The 18,108-nt window shown below is 45.1% G+C and overlaps 1 protein-coding gene across 2 annotated transcripts in view; it reads left to right on the top strand.

Moving 5' to 3' along the window:
• LOC124612382 (mitochondrial coenzyme A transporter SLC25A42) overlaps positions 1-18,108 on the top strand; it is a 238,953-nt gene that overhangs the window by 74,501 nt on the left and 146,344 nt on the right. The gene's annotated exons all lie outside the window — the stretch shown is intronic.

The raw sequence follows: 18,108 nt of genomic DNA, 5'->3' as shown, positions 1-18,108 counted from the left end.
TGGATAACCATCAGCTGTATAATGGAATGATGACGCTGAAAATTTATGCCGAACTGGCACTCGAACCCAGATTTCCCGCTTATCGCTGCACCATTTTGCTATCCAAGCACGACTCACAGCCAGAACCAAACTTCCATTTGTTGTGGTTGGCGGTATGTGGAGGCTTGGAAATCCGGGTTCGAGTTGCGGTCAGGCACAAATGTTCGTTGTCGTCATTCCTTTATACTGCTGATGATTATCCATATTCGCAACTGCCAGTACAGTTAATGTATTCCGTCATTGAATGACTACTTACTCTCCAGTTGGCGCGGCACTTCAGGGGACACAGTTCGCAGGAACCCAACTCGCTACCACTAAAAGCTGTAAATCCTACTGTAAAAGTAGCGTTAATGCCGAGTTTGTGTCTTGAGGAATCTGCACGCTGATACGCTCGGACATTTTCATTGAGCAGGTGCCACTAAAAACTGCACTGAAGCTGTGGCTTTTAGTCTGCCTGTCAATTCGGATTACAGTATGTAATATCTACCTACCTTCAGACAGATTTATAACATACCACGACCAGGTGCAGCTCGTGGAAGAGCTGCCCCTACTCTTGCTCCTACTGAAGGACCAAAATGTTCACAATCCTCTATGGGGCAGCGAAACTACATCCAGCAGAGGTCAAATAATTGACTAGTTAATTTCAGAACTGCAAGTCTGCCTACTTAACACTGGAGCTGCAACACTTTCCGGTACTGTCCATGGAACTTACTCGGCCACCGATCTTACAGTGTGCAGCCCGAGCATCTCACCCTTGTTCCAGTGGTATGTCCATGACGACTTCTGCGACAGTGACCATCGTCCTCCCCCGCCCCATCCCTCCCCTCCTCCTCTCTCTCTCTCTCTCTCTCTCTCTCTCTCTCTTTCTCTCTCCCCCCTCTCTCTCTCTCCTCCCCCCCTCTCCCTCCACACACTACCATCCAATGGAACTCCGGCCAACTGGCAAGCTTTCTTTCATCTCCAAAGCAACTTTTGAAATTATTTAACAGAAGGATATTGGAAGAATAGTATAAGATATTATTGACTCTGTTATAGCCTACACATAACGAAATCAACGATACCATATTCCTTGGACCCTTCCCGCTAGATACCTGTGCCATGGTGGTCTGAAGAAATAGCAGCTTTCAGAGAATTTTGAAGGGTACTACAACGACACAAATGCCATTATTCCGCCGAACATTTAATAGCATTCAAGAGACTTCGAGCGAAGGCACGATTTTTAATAAAAAAGAGAAAGCATGAGTGAGTGTTGGGAACAGTGTGTATCGTCTCTGAGAGCCCACACCCCGCCGTCTCAAGCACGGACTAAACTCCACCGGACTTGCGACCACCCAACGTACACAGTACTTTATGGCATCTCCCTCAGTGGTGACGTGTGTCTTGATATAATGGTCATTGCTGAATATTTCGCAGCGCTCTTCCCAAAGCATGTGCGTACTAAAACTACCACCCTAATTTCCTGCGCCGAAAACACTTGACGGAGCGAAACTAATTTTCCTTCAGTGCATAAGGCCTCAAATAATACAATGTTCCATTTAGTGAGTGGGAGTTGTTCAGCGCTTTAGCCAAGTGTCGTAATACAGCCCTTGGACCTGATAAAATCCATAATCAAATGCTTAAACACTTTAGCGATGGCAGCATAATACACATCCTCACGTTTCTCAATCGCATTCAGCAGGGAGGGAAATTTCCCTCCCCCCACCCCTTTTCCCCACCCACAATGGCAGAAGCGTAATATTATTCCTGTCCCATGAAAAGACCCACAAATTTTGACTAATTACTGACCAGTCTCTCTAACGAACGGGCCGTGCAAATTATTTGAAAGATTGATAAACCGACGACTGTGTTGGCAGCTGGAAGCCAGAGGACATTCATCGCAATTTCAGTTTGGTTTTCGGGTCCCTTATAAGCCAAGCAGACTCATCTGGAATCTGCAGTGTGCAGTGGTTTCTTGCATCGCCAGATCACTTTGTGCTTTGATATGCAGAAGGCATACGATACCACCTGGTACCATCACATCCTCTATACTTAGCACAAGTGGGGCTTCCAAGGCTGCTTAACCATTTGTATCCAGAATTTCTCGACCCTCTCTTCTCAGCACCCAATAAGTGCAGGAAACTGGGTCCCTCAGGGATTGGCTTAGAGCGTAACCCTCACTGCTCACAACAGTATCGTGACTGCAATGGGGCCTTCAGTCTCAATGCCACTGTATGTGGACAATCTTTGCCTGTTCTATATCATTGTTCACCACAAACGTCAACTTCAGGCGGGTATACAGAAAGTACATAACTGGGCCCTGAATCATGTAAATCAATTTTCTCCCACGAACGCTCAAATCGTGCACTTTTATAGACTCAGGACTGTGTACCCTCACCTAGAACTTTACTCTGAAACCAGTTACTAGAAACCGTTGAAACTGTAGTGGCGTGGCAAGACAGCCAAGCCACTCGGAGGTAGCCGAAAGGCACGCGTTAAGCTCACGCAGATTGGCGTGAGGTCTGGAACAAGGTAAAGTAATTATCATATAAAGAAAAGAACGTAGTTCTTGGAATACTTAACTTTAATCCACAATTGGAGAACATCGCTCTTGTTTAGACATTATTACAGTGAATATAAACTGGTAATGGCGCCTTGCTAGGTCGTAGCAAATGACGTAGCTGAAGGCTATGCTAACTACCGTCTCGGCAAATGAGAGCGTATTTGTCAGTGAACCATTGCTATTAACGTCGGCTGTACAACTGGGGCGAGTGCTAGTAAGTCTCTCTAGACCTGCCGTGTGGCGGCGCTCGGTCTGCAATCACTGACAGTGGCGACACGCGGGTCCGACGTATACTAACGGACCGCGGCCGATTTAAAGGCTACCAACTAGCAAGTGTGGTGTCTGGCGGTGACACCACAGAAACCTTCAAATTTTTAGGATTCTGATTTGACAATAAGTTAACATGACTAATTCATGTATGCCAGCCAAGGGCAAACTGCATGAGGAAACTTATACCTCAGATTTCTCAACAACAGTTTGTGGGGCACAGACTGTGCAGTTCTTCGGCAATTTTATAAAACTTTGATTTTATCTCGTGTGGTCTGTGAATGGCAGCACTGCCAGTATTGAGCTTATTAGACCCTAGCCACCACAGTGGTGTGTGGCTCACAAATGGCGTTTTCTGTAAGAGCCCTGTAGACAATCTACAGATGGAAGCTGGTACATCACCACTGTGGGTCAGATGCCAGCAACTCTTGGCGAACTATGCAGTCACAATGCATCAGATGCCTACCCTTAAGTGTTACTCGGCTCTGTTTCTCAACCAACAGTTCAGACTGTTTACGAATCGCTCAAAAATTGGTAGATCACCTGGGATATAGCTGGAAGCACTATACAAAGACCTCCAACTGCCCCTGTTGTCTGTGTACAGAGTTCCCCTCTTTCCGCATCTCCCCCGTGCCTGAGATGAGATGCATATCCAGTCCAATGATCTGTATGGACCTTGTCGTGACCCTAAGAAAAATGCTGATTCCTCCATCCTCAGACTCCTGTTCCATTCAGATCTCCATGACTACCCAAATTCGAGGTGCATCTACACGAACGGATTGAAAGTCAGTGACAGGGTTGGTTATGCTTTGCATATGTAGGGCGGGGGTGGGGAGGGGAGGGGGTTGGGGGGCACGAGAAGTATTCTCTGCCCAGTAGATACAGTGTACACCCGGCAGATTTGGTCGCCATATCACAGGCTTGAGAGTACGTTAAAACTATCACCGCAAAGGTCTTCATGGTTTTAGCGACTCCATGAGCTGCCTACAGGACACATCGTAGTTCTACCCCGGAAACGTGTTGGTTGCTGACATCCGAGGTTGGCAGTAACATTCATCTGAACTCAGGGCACTTGGGTATTTCGAGAAATGAATTTGCCGACAAATTAACTGAAGAGACAACCACACGAAATCAACTTGAACTCAGAGTACACGGCACAGACCTCAAATTGCAACTGCGAAATCAAATTTTGAAAACCTGGTATATACAATGGCAGGCTACCACGACCCTTAACAGCCTGAGAGCGTGGCGTAGTTCTCTCCAGGCTTCTTAGAAACAAGCCATCGCACTGTGTCACCTGCGTATCGACCACTCCAAACTTAAGCAAGGGTTTCTTTTGCGTCAAGAGAACTCCCTCAGTGTAGTCATCTCACCTTGGTTTACGTTCATGCAATGTGTGCCCTACTGGATGAACCGAGACGAGCCATCAATCTGTCTACCTCCCTACCCCAGGTACTTGTATCTCACGAAGACACAAGTTTCCTAAGGAAAAATGGATTTTATAACAAAATTTAATGCCTCTCAATGTTCGATGTCAGGGATGAATGTGAGCGGAACACCTCTGTGCGCGCGGGCTCTTCTTCCCGTGGTGGCACATTGGAGTGTGAATGTATAGTGCGAGAGAACTTACTGTCCTCCCCTTGTTTCCACTCACAATAACTAGACGGAACAAGTTGTCTGTTATAATTGTTTATTACATTAAACGTTACAACTTGCACAGGCAGCGCGCCAACTGCGGCTCCTGGCTTAGCTGGAAGACATACACGCCCGTCCGCTACGGGGTCTTGCAGCTACCTGCTCGGCCGTTACAACGGCTAATCCTACCTGTGCACACAAAGGACCTGGGAGGTCCACTTCCGCACATAGGTTGCAAATTCTTCCGACAGGGAGCAGACTATACTGGACAGTCTGATCTGGCCAGTCTGAAGCTGCCACTAGATGGCAGTTGGAGTGAGTAGCAGAGTCCAAACATACTCCCACTCTAAAATGAGTTTTCTCATTTTACAAATACCAAAATTTTAACAAACAACAAAACCAAAACAAGTAAACAATAAAAAATATAACTAGGTACAAGATCAATGCACATAAAACATGAATACACTAACATTTTTTACAAATAACCAACATTTTAACAAACATCAACACCAAAACAAGTAAACAATAAAAATATAACTAGACACAATATCAATGCACATAAAACATGAATATTATAACATTTGGGATGCCCACATCACCAAACACCACTGTCATGCTGCATGTGAAACACGATGGGTATTAACATGCAGGACACAAAACAATAGAGTATTAATATTATACTGCATAAAAACATGAAATCAATACTAACAGCAGTTAGTCCACAAGAAACATCCACAGCCTCCCAAGCCGATTTTATGAATTATGAGGTTATTCCAGTAACTGACAATTTGGCAGTGGCTCCGTATCATATATCACTACACAGATCTGAGGGAACACTTAACTGATTCACTGTTTAGGTAGGGGACACAATTTTGCTATAGGCCTCTTAATATGCCCATTAGCAGTTTTTACCATTACCACACGCACACACTTATCAGGACTGGGAAACAGCTGGTCAATGACACCCAGCCTCCACACCAAGGGAGGCAAATTATCCTCCTTGACCAGCACATGATCGCCGATCTGGGGTTGCCATGCTCCTTCCGATGTCCATTTTTTGCGTTGCTGCAGATCATGTATATATTCTGTGGACCACCTCTTCCAAAAGGACTGATGCAACTGCTGCACAAGTTGCCATCTGTGCAACCTGTTGGCGGAAACCTCAAGGACAGAGGGTTCAGGATGAGCACAAAGGGGCTGTCCGATTAGGAAATGACCAGGAGTGAGAGCAGCAGGAGAATCTAGGTCATCAGAGAGAAGACACAATGGCCTTGAATTCAAGCATGCTTCTATCTGAATTAACACAGTAGTCAGTTCTTCAAATGTCAACACTGCATTGCCGATGACGCGTTTGAGAGGCGACTTCATGCATTTGATTCCTGCCTCCCAGAGTCCACCAAAGTGAGGGGCACGAGGTGGAGTGAACCTCCAACTGATTCCCTCTGAGGTCGAATAATTCACCACACCTTCAACAGTAACATCGTTGGAGAGAAAACGTTTAAGCTCATTGTCTGCACCTACAAATGTGGTACCATTGTCACTGTACATGTGAGAAGGTTTCCCTCTTCTTGCAATGAATCTCCTGAGGGCGGCCAAAAATGAACTTGTTACCAAGTCACTAACTAATTCTAAGTGGATGGCCTTGGTTGTCATGCAAATGAATAAAGCAATATAAGCCTTGGTGGTAACTTTACTCCGCCTTCCACCATGCTTTACAGCAATAGGGCCTGCATAATCTACTCCACAGTGCTGGAATGGATGAGACTGGTTTACTCTAGCTGCAGGTAGCTGACCCATGAGTTGAACTACTGTCTTGGACTTAAGCCTAAAGCATTTTAAACATTTTGTGATAACTCCCTTGACTGTGTTACGCCCAATGGGGATCCAAAACCTCCTACACAACATAGCCAACAAAATTTGTGACCCAGCATGCAACAGATTTTCATGTTCACGTATTATGAGAGTTTTGTCGAATGATGCATAGGCGGTACGATAATAGGATGGCGCTCATCATATGGTACTCGTAAAATACCTTCGGCATCAACAAACGGGTGCAAATCCCTTAATTTGCTATAATGTGGAATAGGGGAGCTGGCCTTCAACAAAGCGATCTCATTACCATATTCATGCATGAATGCAGCGTATTCCTTCTGCAGATTCGGTTGCCTTTTAAACCTCCTCTCATGATGCGCCAATCTCCGAGATGCTTGTTGTCGTGATTCGCCTAATGATTTACAGTCAGGTTTCACTGGTAGTCGAACCACAAATCTCCCTTCTTCATCTCGTGCCGTGTGGCGCTGAAAGTGAGCCTCACATATTTTACCCTGCTTACTAATCGTTTTCGTAGACAGTTCCTCTAACTCCCAAAATCTTTGCAGTTTGGCATCTAAATTGTCACCTCTAACAAAGCACGAGGTCACTGTAGAACGAGGCATGTTGCATGAAACTGAAGGCATCCTACCAGACAAAATCCAGCCAAATTTTGTTTCGACCAGTGAGGGATGACCTGGTTTCACCAGCCTTTCCTTACAAACAACGTCAAAGAAAACCTCAGCACCAAGAATTAAATCTACTGTGGCAGGTTTGTTGAATTCTGGATCAGCGAGCGGAAGATTACATGGGACACTCCAGGACCTTGTGTCTATCTTGCTCGCTGGTAGGTCACTGGTGACATGATCTACGACAGCACAAGTGGTTCTGACACGAAAGTCGTTGACCCTAGACGACAGTTCAACATCACAAGTGTAAGACACTGAGGCAGCAAAGGCATTGTTTATGCCCTTCACAGGAAACGAATGTTTACTTCGTTTCAGTTTTAATTTCTCTGCCATGCCCTTAGATATAAAGGGTAGCTGACTCGCACTATCTAGCAGAACTCTGCAAACCTGCTGTCTACCCATGCTGTCTTTAATGTTGACAACAGCTGTTGCCAATAAACCATTACAATGGATGTTTGCTTTCCCGTTTGTAGCTTGATGGGCCAAGGAATGGCCTCCTGGTTTACTATTCTGCCCATTCCTTGGTTCAGCAGGCTTGTGTAGCAGTATGTTGTGCCTTCCTTTACAGGTCTTACAAGGAGAAATCCTGCATTTAGTCGAGAAATGACCAGAGCAGATGCACAAAAAACAAAGCTTATTTTTTGTCACATATGCCCGCCGCTCATCGACATTTAGTGCCTGAAACCCTTTGCATTTAGTGATAGTATGAGGTTCACTACAAAAATTACATGATTCCTCAGCATCAGCATTAGCGAGATGAGCCCTCCTCACAGGTCTTGTTTGATTTGAATTATTGACATTTCCTTGCGAATCCCTTGAGGTGTTATCCCTGAACCTGATCAACTCAAGGGCCTGACATTTTGTTTCCAAAAAATCTATTAGTTGATTTAATGTGGTGAATGTCGACCCAGACATCTTTACCTCCCACTCATGACGATCTGTGGGTCGCATACTGGACAAATCTGTTCCGAAAGAATAACTTCATGAAGTGGAACATCAGGTTTGAGAGCTTCTAAGGCCTTCAAATGGCTGCATACGTGATGAATTAGTTGCCTATAATCGCTCGCTGCGCCATGGCCGACTGTAGGCAAGGCCAACAAAGCCTTAGCATGTCTGGCTGCAATTATTTTTGGGTTATTATACCTCTGCGTAATAAGTCCCCAGGCTATCGCTAGATTTCCTGCTGTGGCAGGTATATGTTTCAAAAGGTCCTTAGCTTCACCTCGCAAAGACGAATTAAGGTAATGAAGTTTTTGAACGTCATCAATTGAATTGTTATTCATAATGAGACTCAAAAACGTATCCCTGTATGATGACCACTTAAGGTAGTCACCTTCAAAATTTGGCAAGTTAATAGCGGGTAGTTTCAAAGAACTGACACTGCCTGATGGATTCGAGCCCAAAGGCTGCGGAATCTGGGTGTACCTCTTCATTGAACCCTTGAGAGTGGATTCAACAAAGTCCCACGAATCCTCGAATTCTGCCCTGTCCTTACTGTGATCTGCTGATTCGTCTTCAATTTCCAGCCGTGTTTGAGACGACTCAAAATCAGTCTGAATCCGAGTCAATCGATTTAATTTTGATTCCAACATTTCGATGCTGGCACTGTCTGCAGACTGCACAAAGCTGGCTAAGCGCGCGAGAGCGACCTTTGCTACACCTCTCTGCTTGACTAATTTTGTTTTCTCTGAGGGCTCCATCTTAGGACCAGGAAGATGATAGCAGGAAGCCAACAGTTGCACTTACCAGGCTGCAGCGGCAGTACGGACTGGAACAGCAGCGGCGTGGCAGGCGTTGCAGTCTCCGACGGCGCGAAGTTTCGGCGGGAGCAGGAGGTGACGTCACCGACGATGCTGCACCGACGCGTTTCTGTGCCTCCCGCGTTACCATTAGAGACACATTAAATGTTCACAAATATGTCCCCGATCGTCGTTGTTAAGGCTGTTATTGTCGAAGTCCCGAACAGGCCTTGGGACACTCGATAGCAGGCAACAACGAAACCGATCACGTGCGCAGCTCACACGTGGTTTTTTTTTTTTTTAGAAGTTCACAAATACCGGAAAATAAGTCCGCGCGAACGTAAATTCCGCGTGGTCACTGTATCCGGCCCGGAGGACCAAAAAATGTGCGCGCGGGCTCTTCTTCCCGTGGTGGCACATTGGAGTGTGAATGTATAGTGATTAGTGCGAGAGAACTTACTGTCCTCCCCTTGTTTCCACTCACAATAACTAGACGGAACAAGTTGTCTGTTATAATTGTTTATTACATTAAACGTTACAACTTGCACAGGCAGCGCGCCAACTGCGGCTCCTGGCTTAGCTGGAAGACATACACGCCCGTCCGCTACGGGGTCTTGCAGCTACCTGCTCGGCCGTTACAACGGCTAATCCTGCCTGTGCACACAAAGGACCTGGGAGGTCCACTTCCGCACATAGGTTGCAAATTCTTCCGACAGGGAGCAGACTATACTGGACAGTCTGATCTGGCCAGTCTGAAGCTGCCACTAGATGGCAGTTGGAGTGAGTAGCAGAGTCCAAACAACCTCTCACTGCAGTATGTGCCCTGAGTGGTCTCAAGCCATGTTCTCCCTCTGCACTGCCATGCATTTTAAAAATTTTGTATGCTTATTTTATCTATTGAAGACTATACAGTTTAATGAGCAATTAGCTTATATTATCAACTGGTTTACGAGCGAAATTGCTAAGGGGACTGCTTACAATGGAGATTTGGAGCTGGGTACCTCACAAAGGTAATTCCTCACAGTGGCACGTAAAGCTGCATGTAGAATGTTCCGATACCATCAAAGTATCGATACTTACTCATATCGACACTTTTGAATTTTTTTGTGTAAATGAAGTAATGCGTGAGTACATATGATATTTTACTTGATTACTTATTTCATATAGTCTAATGAAACACACTAAATACTTTCATTTCTTTATTAATTATAATTCTTAAACAAAAAACTAATTTTTTGAGAAATCTTTCAAAAGAAGCTATTACAGTAAATAGTTAGTACACAACTTGTTAGTCATAGCTGCACCAGCTTTTAAAAATAAACATTCATTCGATACAGTTGTTTAAACGTCGATAAATTATTATTGTTTATTGAATATTGCTGGTTTTTAAATCTTGGATCCAACGGAGTAGCAATGAATGCAGGGTCATTTTATTCAATTAACACACATCTTTTTCTTCAGCTCTCCCAATAAAACAACCTTACACTCGTTGACAATTGATGACACTGATGCGATACTATTAAATTCTGTTGGCAAACAATCGCTGGTGTAATTTTGGATTTTGTAACATACTTTCGTCCAGACGACTCTTGTGACCTATTCTAAAAGCTTTGTTAAGTTCATGCATACTATTCACTTTTAACAAGCTCAGAGGTACTGCTGACTTTCTGTTATTATCTTTTTAGAGGAGTTCCTCGAGTTGTGGCGTGTTTGAAAAATTGGGCATATTGCCACAAAACTTCAGTTTTAAAACATTCTTTGCCCTTCGCGAGGAACGTAATACAGTACCATGGGCGCAAGCAGTCACTCACTCACTACTAGGATATACGCTTAAAGCCTGGTTTCTACGTGCAGTTAGTGATGCCACAGTAAGTGTCATGAGGCTGATGCTCAGTGGCAAAGTCTGTCACTGTTTCCACACGTTCCTATGAAAATTCTAGTTGCCCGGTTTTTAATACGGCGTTAGTTAATATTATTCGGACATACATTCCTGTTTTCATTCAGGTTACAGCATTAGAACTCACCCCAGAATCGAAGAAGAAGAAGAAGAAATTTTGGATATGGGAGTGCATCTTGCACAGAACTAACACAGGGGCATCAAAAATACTCACACATGAAGTAGCACTCGTAAACGAAAATCTATTCTTAAACCACTATCAAATAACAAAATTTTGAGTATTTCCTTAGTGCGTATGGAGCTCTGTTGAACGCGTATACAGCTCTAATAAAAAATCCGATAAGTTACTCACGTTAGAGATGTAGTACTTGCTCGAATAAAACTAAAAGTGACTCTTCGGTATTTGACATGTGGCGAATACTTGTCATATCTCCAATATTTATAGCACGTCCTCAAAACTGCAATTTCACTGTTGTGCGATGTGTTGGGTGCTGTTGACAAAACTCAGTTGAAAGCTTATTTTTTTTACTCTTGCACACCACATCAGTTAAATACGAAAAAAATTAGCTATAAGATAAAAAAAAGACGCTCCAAGAAGGAATCATACGAATGGAACGGAAGTCTGTAGATGTCATGTACGGGCAAACAAATGATTACAGTTTCAGAAAAATTGGATGATTTATTCAAGAGAAAGAGCTTTACAAACTGAGCAGGACAGTAACGCGTTGGTCCACCTCTGGCCATTGTTCAGGCAGTTATTCGGCTTGGCCTTGATTGATAGTTACCGGATGTCCTCCTGAGGAATATCCTGTCAAATTCTGTCCAACTGGCGCGTTAGATCGTCAGAATACCGAGTTGGCTGGAGAGCCCAGACCGTAATGCTCCAGACATTCCCAGTCGGGAAGAAATCCGGCGACCCTGCTGGCCAAGGTATGGTTTGGCAAGCACGAGACAAGCGGTAGAAACTCTCGCCATGCGCGGGCGGGCATTACCTTGCTGAAATGTAACCCCAAGACGACTTGCCATGAAGGGCAACAAAACCTTGCACAGTACATACGGGGGTGGAGAGCTGCTTAAAAAAACGAGTCATGAAAATGCTTTGCATGTTGCCACTTTTTTCATAGAGAATTATACACTCCTGGAAATTGAAATAAGAACACCGTGAATTCATTGTCCCAGGAAGGGGAAACTTTATTGACACATTCCTGGGGTCAGATACATCACATGATCACACTGACAGAACCACAGGCACATAGACACAGGCAACAGAGCATGCACAATGTCGGCACTAGTACAGTGTATATCCACCTTTCGCAGCAATGCAGGCTGCTATTCTCCCATGGAGACGATCGTAGAGATGCTGGATGTAGTCCTGTGGAACGGCTTGCCATGCCATTTCCACCTGGCGCCTCAGTTGGACCAGCGTTCGTGCTGGACGTGCAGACCGCGTGAGACGACGCTTCATCCAGTCCCAAACATGCTCAATGGGGGGCAGATCGGGAGATCTTGCTGGCCAGGGTAGTTGACTTGCACCTTCTAGAGCACGTTGGGTGGCACGGGTTACATGCGGACGTGCATTGTCCTGTTGGAACAGCAAGTTCACTTGCCGGTCTAGGAATGGTAGAACGATGGGTTCGATGACGGTTTGGATGTACCGTGCACTATTCAGTGTCCCCTCGACGATCACCAGTGGTGTACGGCCAGTGTAGGAGATCGCTCCCCACACCATGATGCCGGGTGTTGGCCCTGTGTGCCTCGGTCGTATGCAGTCCTGATTGTGGCGCTCACCTGCACGGCGCCAAACACGCATACGACCATCATTGGCACCAAGGCAGAAGCGACTCTCATCGCTGAAGACGACACGTCTCCATTCGTCCCTCCATTCACGCCTGTCGCGACACCACTGGAGGCGGGCTGCACGATGTTGGGGCGTGAGCGGAAGACGGCCTAACGGTGTGCGGGACCGTAGCCCAGCTTCATGGAGACGGTTGCGAATGGTCCTCGCCGATACCCCAGGAGCAACAGTGTCCCTAATTTGCTGGGAAGTGGCGGTGCGGTCCCCTACGGCACTGCGTAGGATCCTACGGTCTTGGCGTGCATCCGTGCGTCGCTGCGGTCCGGTCCCAGGTCGACGGGCACGTGCACCTTCCGCCGACCACTGGCGACTACATCGATGTACTGTGGAGACCTCACGCCCCACGTGTTGAGCAATTCGGCGGTACGTCCACCCGGCCTCCCGCATGCCCACTATACGCCCTCGCTCAAAGTCCGTCAACTGCACATACGGTTCACGTCCACGCTGTCGCGGCATGCTACCAGTGTTAAAGACTGCGATGGAGCTCCGTATGCCACGGCAAACTGGCTGACACTGACGGCGGCGGTGCACAAATGCTGCGCAGCTAGCGCCATTCGACGGCCAACACCGCGGTTCCTGGTGTGTCCGCTGTGCCGTGCGTGTGATCATTGCTTGTACAGCCCTCTCGCAGTGTCCGGAGCAAGTATGGTGGGTCTGACACACCGGTGTCAATGTGTTCTTTTTTCCATTTCCAGGAGTGTATTTCATTTGTAAACTGGTAAGTATCACATCATAACGAGAGATAGCAGTTAGAATCCGCGGAAGATAGAAATACCTAATTAAGGAAGTTAGTAACTTTGACAATATAAAGTACCAAAATTCTTTTAGTTTAAACGGCTATGACCGAAGAGTACTATAAAATAAAAATGAGTGGAGAAAGTGCTGGTGCTTATCAGTAATAAAAGGGGCTTTAAGGTAGTCTGAACTTTGTTGTTGTGGTCTTCAGTCCTGAGACTGGTTTGATGCAGCTCTCCATGCGACGCTATCCTGTGCAAGCTCCTTCATCTCCCAGTACGTACTGCAACCTACGTCCTTCTGAATTTGCTTAGTGTATTCGTCTCTTGGTCTCCCTCTATGATTTTTACCCTCCACACTGCCCTCCAATGCTAAATTTGTGATGCCTTGATGCCTCAGAACATGTCCTACCAGCCGGTCCCTTCTTCTTGTCAAGTTGTGCCACGAATTCCTCTTCTCCCCAATTCTATTCAATATCTCCTCATAAGTTATGTAATCTACCCATCTAATCTTCAGCATTCTTCTGTAGCAACACATTTCGAAAGCTTCTATTCTCTTCTTGTCCAGGCTATTTATCGTCCATGTTTCACTTCCATACATGGCTACACTCCATACAAATACTTTCAGAAACGACTTCCTGACACTTAAATCTATACTCGATGTTAACAAATTTCTCTTCTTCAGAAACGCTTTCCTTGCCATTGCCAGTCTACATTTTATATCCTCTCTACTTCGACCATCATCAGTTATTTTGCTCCGCAAATAGCAAAACTCCTTTACTTTAAGTGTCTCATTTCCTAATCTAATTCCTTCAGCATCACCCGACTTAATTCGACTACATTCCATTATCCTCGTTTTGCTTTTGTTGATGTTCATCTTATATCCTCCTTTCAAGACACTGTCCATTCCAATCAACTGCTCTTCCAAGTCCTTTGCTGTCTCTGACAGAATTACAATGTCATCGGTGAACCTCAAAGTTTTTATTTCTTCTCCATGGATTTTAATACCTACTCCGAATTTTTCTTTTGTTTCCTTTACCGCTTGCTAAATATACAGATTGAATAACATCGGGGATAGGTTACAACCCTGTCTCACTCCCTTTCCAATCACTGCTTCCCTTTCATGCCCTCGACTCTTTTAACTGCCATCTGGTTTCTGTACAAATTGTAAATAGCCTTTCGCTCCCTGTATTTTACCCCTGCCACCTTTATAATTTGAAAGAGATTATTCCAGTCAACATTGTCAAAAGTTTTCTCTAAGTCTACCAATGCTAGAAACGTATGTTTGCCTTTCATTAATCTTTCTTCTAAGATAAGTCGTAAGGTCAGTATTGCCTCACGTGTTCCAATATTTCTACGGAATCCAAACTGATCGTCCCCAAGGTTGGCTTCTACTAGTATTTCCGTTCGTCTGTAAAGAATTCGCGTTAGTATTTTGTAGCTGTGGCTTATTAAACTGATTGCTCGGTAATTTTCGCATCTGTCAACACCTGCTTTCTTTGGGATTGGAATTATTATATTCTTCTTGAAGTCTGAGGGTATTTCGCCTGTCTCATACATCTTGCTCACCAGATGGTAGAATTTTGTCAGGACTGGCTCTCCCAAGGCCGTCAGTAGTTCTACTGGAATGTTGTCTACTCCCGGGGCCTTGTTTCGACTCAGGTCTTTCAGTGCTCTGTCAAACTCTTCACGCAGTATTGTATCACCCATTTCGCCTCATCTACATTCTCTTCCATTTCCAGAATATTGTCCTCAAGTACGTCGCCCTTGTATAGACCCTCTATATACTCCTTCCACCTTTCTGCTTTCCCTTCTTTGCTTAGAACTGGGTTTCCATATGAGCTCTTGATATTCATACAAGTTGTTCTCTTTTCTCTAAAGGTCTCTTTAATTTTCCTGTAGGCAGTATCTATCTTGCCCCTAGCGAGATAAGCCTCTACATCCTTACATTTGTCCTCTAGCCATCCCTGCTTAGCCATTTTGCACTTCCTGTCGATCTCATTTTTGAGTCTGGACTTAGAACATTGAATCTATCTTTGCAACTCGAGACCTTTCGAAAGTTCCTGAAAGTTTAACCTCTTTGTGATTAACGTATTGCATGGTCTGTCTAAAGAAATAGATGTACTTTGCTATCATAGGTCAAAGTTCCCAGGCTTCTCATTGAAACGAGATAAATATCAGTAAGATATCGTGTGAAAACGAAGTCAGCAGAAAGTCAGTTATATGAACAATAAAGAAAATATTTTTTCTAATCGATAAGAAAGTTGTAATCTTTCGAGATTTCTCAGTTGGACTGATAAGATACACTTTCCGTGCTCCACTGTGTTTATTCGATATGTGTGTCTGGTGACAGAATTGATATTAGACGTGCCTACTTAACTAAGGGTAGTGGTCCCGGCTGGATGGACGGTTCTACAGTACAAATCGCAGACAGCGCTGAATGGTTGCTCTTCGCACGCATAACTTGATTTCGTACAACGTGTCTGTGAAATACATCTCCTTTGGTCAGTATGAATACGCCAAGAGAACACAGTTCCTCCAGGACATAACCATGGAACTAGACACCCTGTCATCGTGAAGCGGAATAAGTCGGGGAAGCACCAGACTAGAGTCTAGACCATAAGTCACATTTCATGAAATTCGTGGTTAAATTGTGGAGCCCGCCCAGTTTCATAACCTAAGAATTTATATAAGAACCGTACAGCGCTCTAGCCATTGTAATGAAATGTTTTATGGCTCTCTGATATGCACGTCAACTACTGGCAGAGAGCTTCAACTATAGCTCATATACAAATGTCAGTGGATCATAAAACTATCAATTAGCGATGAGGGCATACCGAGCTGCGTAGGAGTCACTGGTCAAAAACAAAACAAAAAGAAAAAAAACCAAAGCACGACGTCGTTAAAGTGACCAAAACAACGCCGCCAATTGTCTAGGAAGCTGTGTTAAGACGACGAACGTGTTTGATGTGACACGCTGAGGAGCTGATGTAAGCGATGCCGCAGGAAAGCGTGTTGGCGGCGCTTGCTGTTAATGTTGTATATTAATGACCTAGCAGACAATAGCCGGCCTGGGTGGCCGAGCGGTTCTAGGCTCTACAGTCTGGAAACGCGCGACCGCTACGGTCGCAGGTTCGAATCCTGCCTCGGGCGTGGATGTGTGTGATGTTCTTAGGTTAGTTAGGTTTAAGTAGTTCTTAGTTCAAGGGGACTGATGACCTCAGAAGTTAAGTCCCATAGTGCTCAGAACCATTTGAACCATTTAGCAGACAATAACGACCTCAGAGGTTTTTGAAGATGATGCATTTTACCACTGTCCGAAAAAACCTGTACAAATATTGATTCCTTTCTTGGTAATATTTTAAAAGTTGCCAAACATTACAAGTTTTTCAAATATTGAGCCATGTGAAATGATGCACTGTACAAATTGCTGTAACATAATACGTTATGGCTACAGTACCTGTAGTCACCACTGCAATCTGTCAACTCGTAAAAATAACTGAATCTAAAAGTTTTTGGGGTACAAACTGAAATTATCCTAAAAACTCGGCCGTAGGCAAACCATGTAGCAGACTTCCATTCATTGTTAACATACTGGAACAATCCAGGCAATCTACAAAAGAAAGTGCTTATTACAAATCTCTCGTGAGAACCAATCTCGAATATTGCCCAAGTTTGTGGGACCCATAACAGGTATGAGTGACGGGGAATACTGAGCTTATACAAAGGACAGGACGATAGGTGACAGCTTTGTTTGGCACATGGGAATGAGTAAAAGAAATGGTGGAAAAACCGAAGATAAGCACTTGAAGGTTGATGCCATCTACACTCTCCAGTTACATTTTGACCATCTGTCTAAAGCCTGCAGTGCTGACCTTTCTGAAACGTGCAAAAAGAGAATTAACGAGGTTGTGGAAAGCACTGACAGGGATGTTGAGCCATGCCAGTTACAGGGTCGTGGCCAGCTGCGTTGGTTTCCTCGGTTGGGCATCCACTGTATGAACAGCCCGATCGACCCGGTCCCACAGATTTTTGATTGGATTTGGTGGTCAGGGGAGTACGGTAAAGTCATCTTGTTGATCTTCGAACCAGGCAGATACACTGCGAGCTGTGTGACACACTGCATTGCCCTGCTGGTAGATTCCATCGTGCTGAGGGAAAACGAACTGCGTGTAGGGGTATACATGGTTCCCAAGGATAGATGCATACTTGTGTTAATCCACTGTGCGTTCCAGACTAACAAATCACCCAGGGATTGCTACGGAAACATTTCCCAGACAATAATTCTCCCTCCTCCGGCCTGACCCTTCCCACGATTGTTGCAGGGTGTTTGCTTTCAGACGTTTCATGCCGTACACGCCAACGGCCATCTGTCCAGTGGAGCATAAAACGTGATTCATCTGGAGAGGCCTTCTGTCGCCACTCAGTGGACTCCCAATTGCTTTACTGACGTGCAATTTCCAGCCTTCGTCGCTGACGAACAGCAGTCAGCTTGGGTGCATGAACCAAGCGGTTTCTGTGGAGGCCCATATGCAGCAACACTCACGGAACTGTTGTTGAGGGGACGTAGTTGCTAGTCCCTTGGGTCATGTGGGCGGCCAGCTGCTTAATAGTTGCACGTCTATTCACCCGTACAAATCTCCGCAGCCGTCGATCACCCCTGTCACCTATGGTCCGTGGTGCACCAGAGTTACCTCGGCGCCTGTTTTGGACAGCACCATCTTGGGATTTACATTGTACTTTAACAACAGCGGTACGGGAACAGTTTACAAATTTAGGTGTTTAGGAAATGCTTCCACCCTTGGCCCGAAAGCATGCCCCCTTGGACGTCAAATAAATCACTCCGTTTCCGCATTAGGACAACGACAACTACTACTGCGCTATTGTCCGCGTCTCCCCGATATG

This window comes from Schistocerca americana, chromosome 1 (genome assembly GCF_021461395.2).
Source record: "Schistocerca americana isolate TAMUIC-IGC-003095 chromosome 1, iqSchAmer2.1, whole genome shotgun sequence".
Lineage (NCBI taxonomy): Eukaryota > Metazoa > Arthropoda > Insecta > Orthoptera > Acrididae > Schistocerca > Schistocerca americana.
The sequence above is the reverse complement of the archived record's forward strand: the minus strand, read 5'-3'. Positions and strand labels throughout refer to the sequence as shown.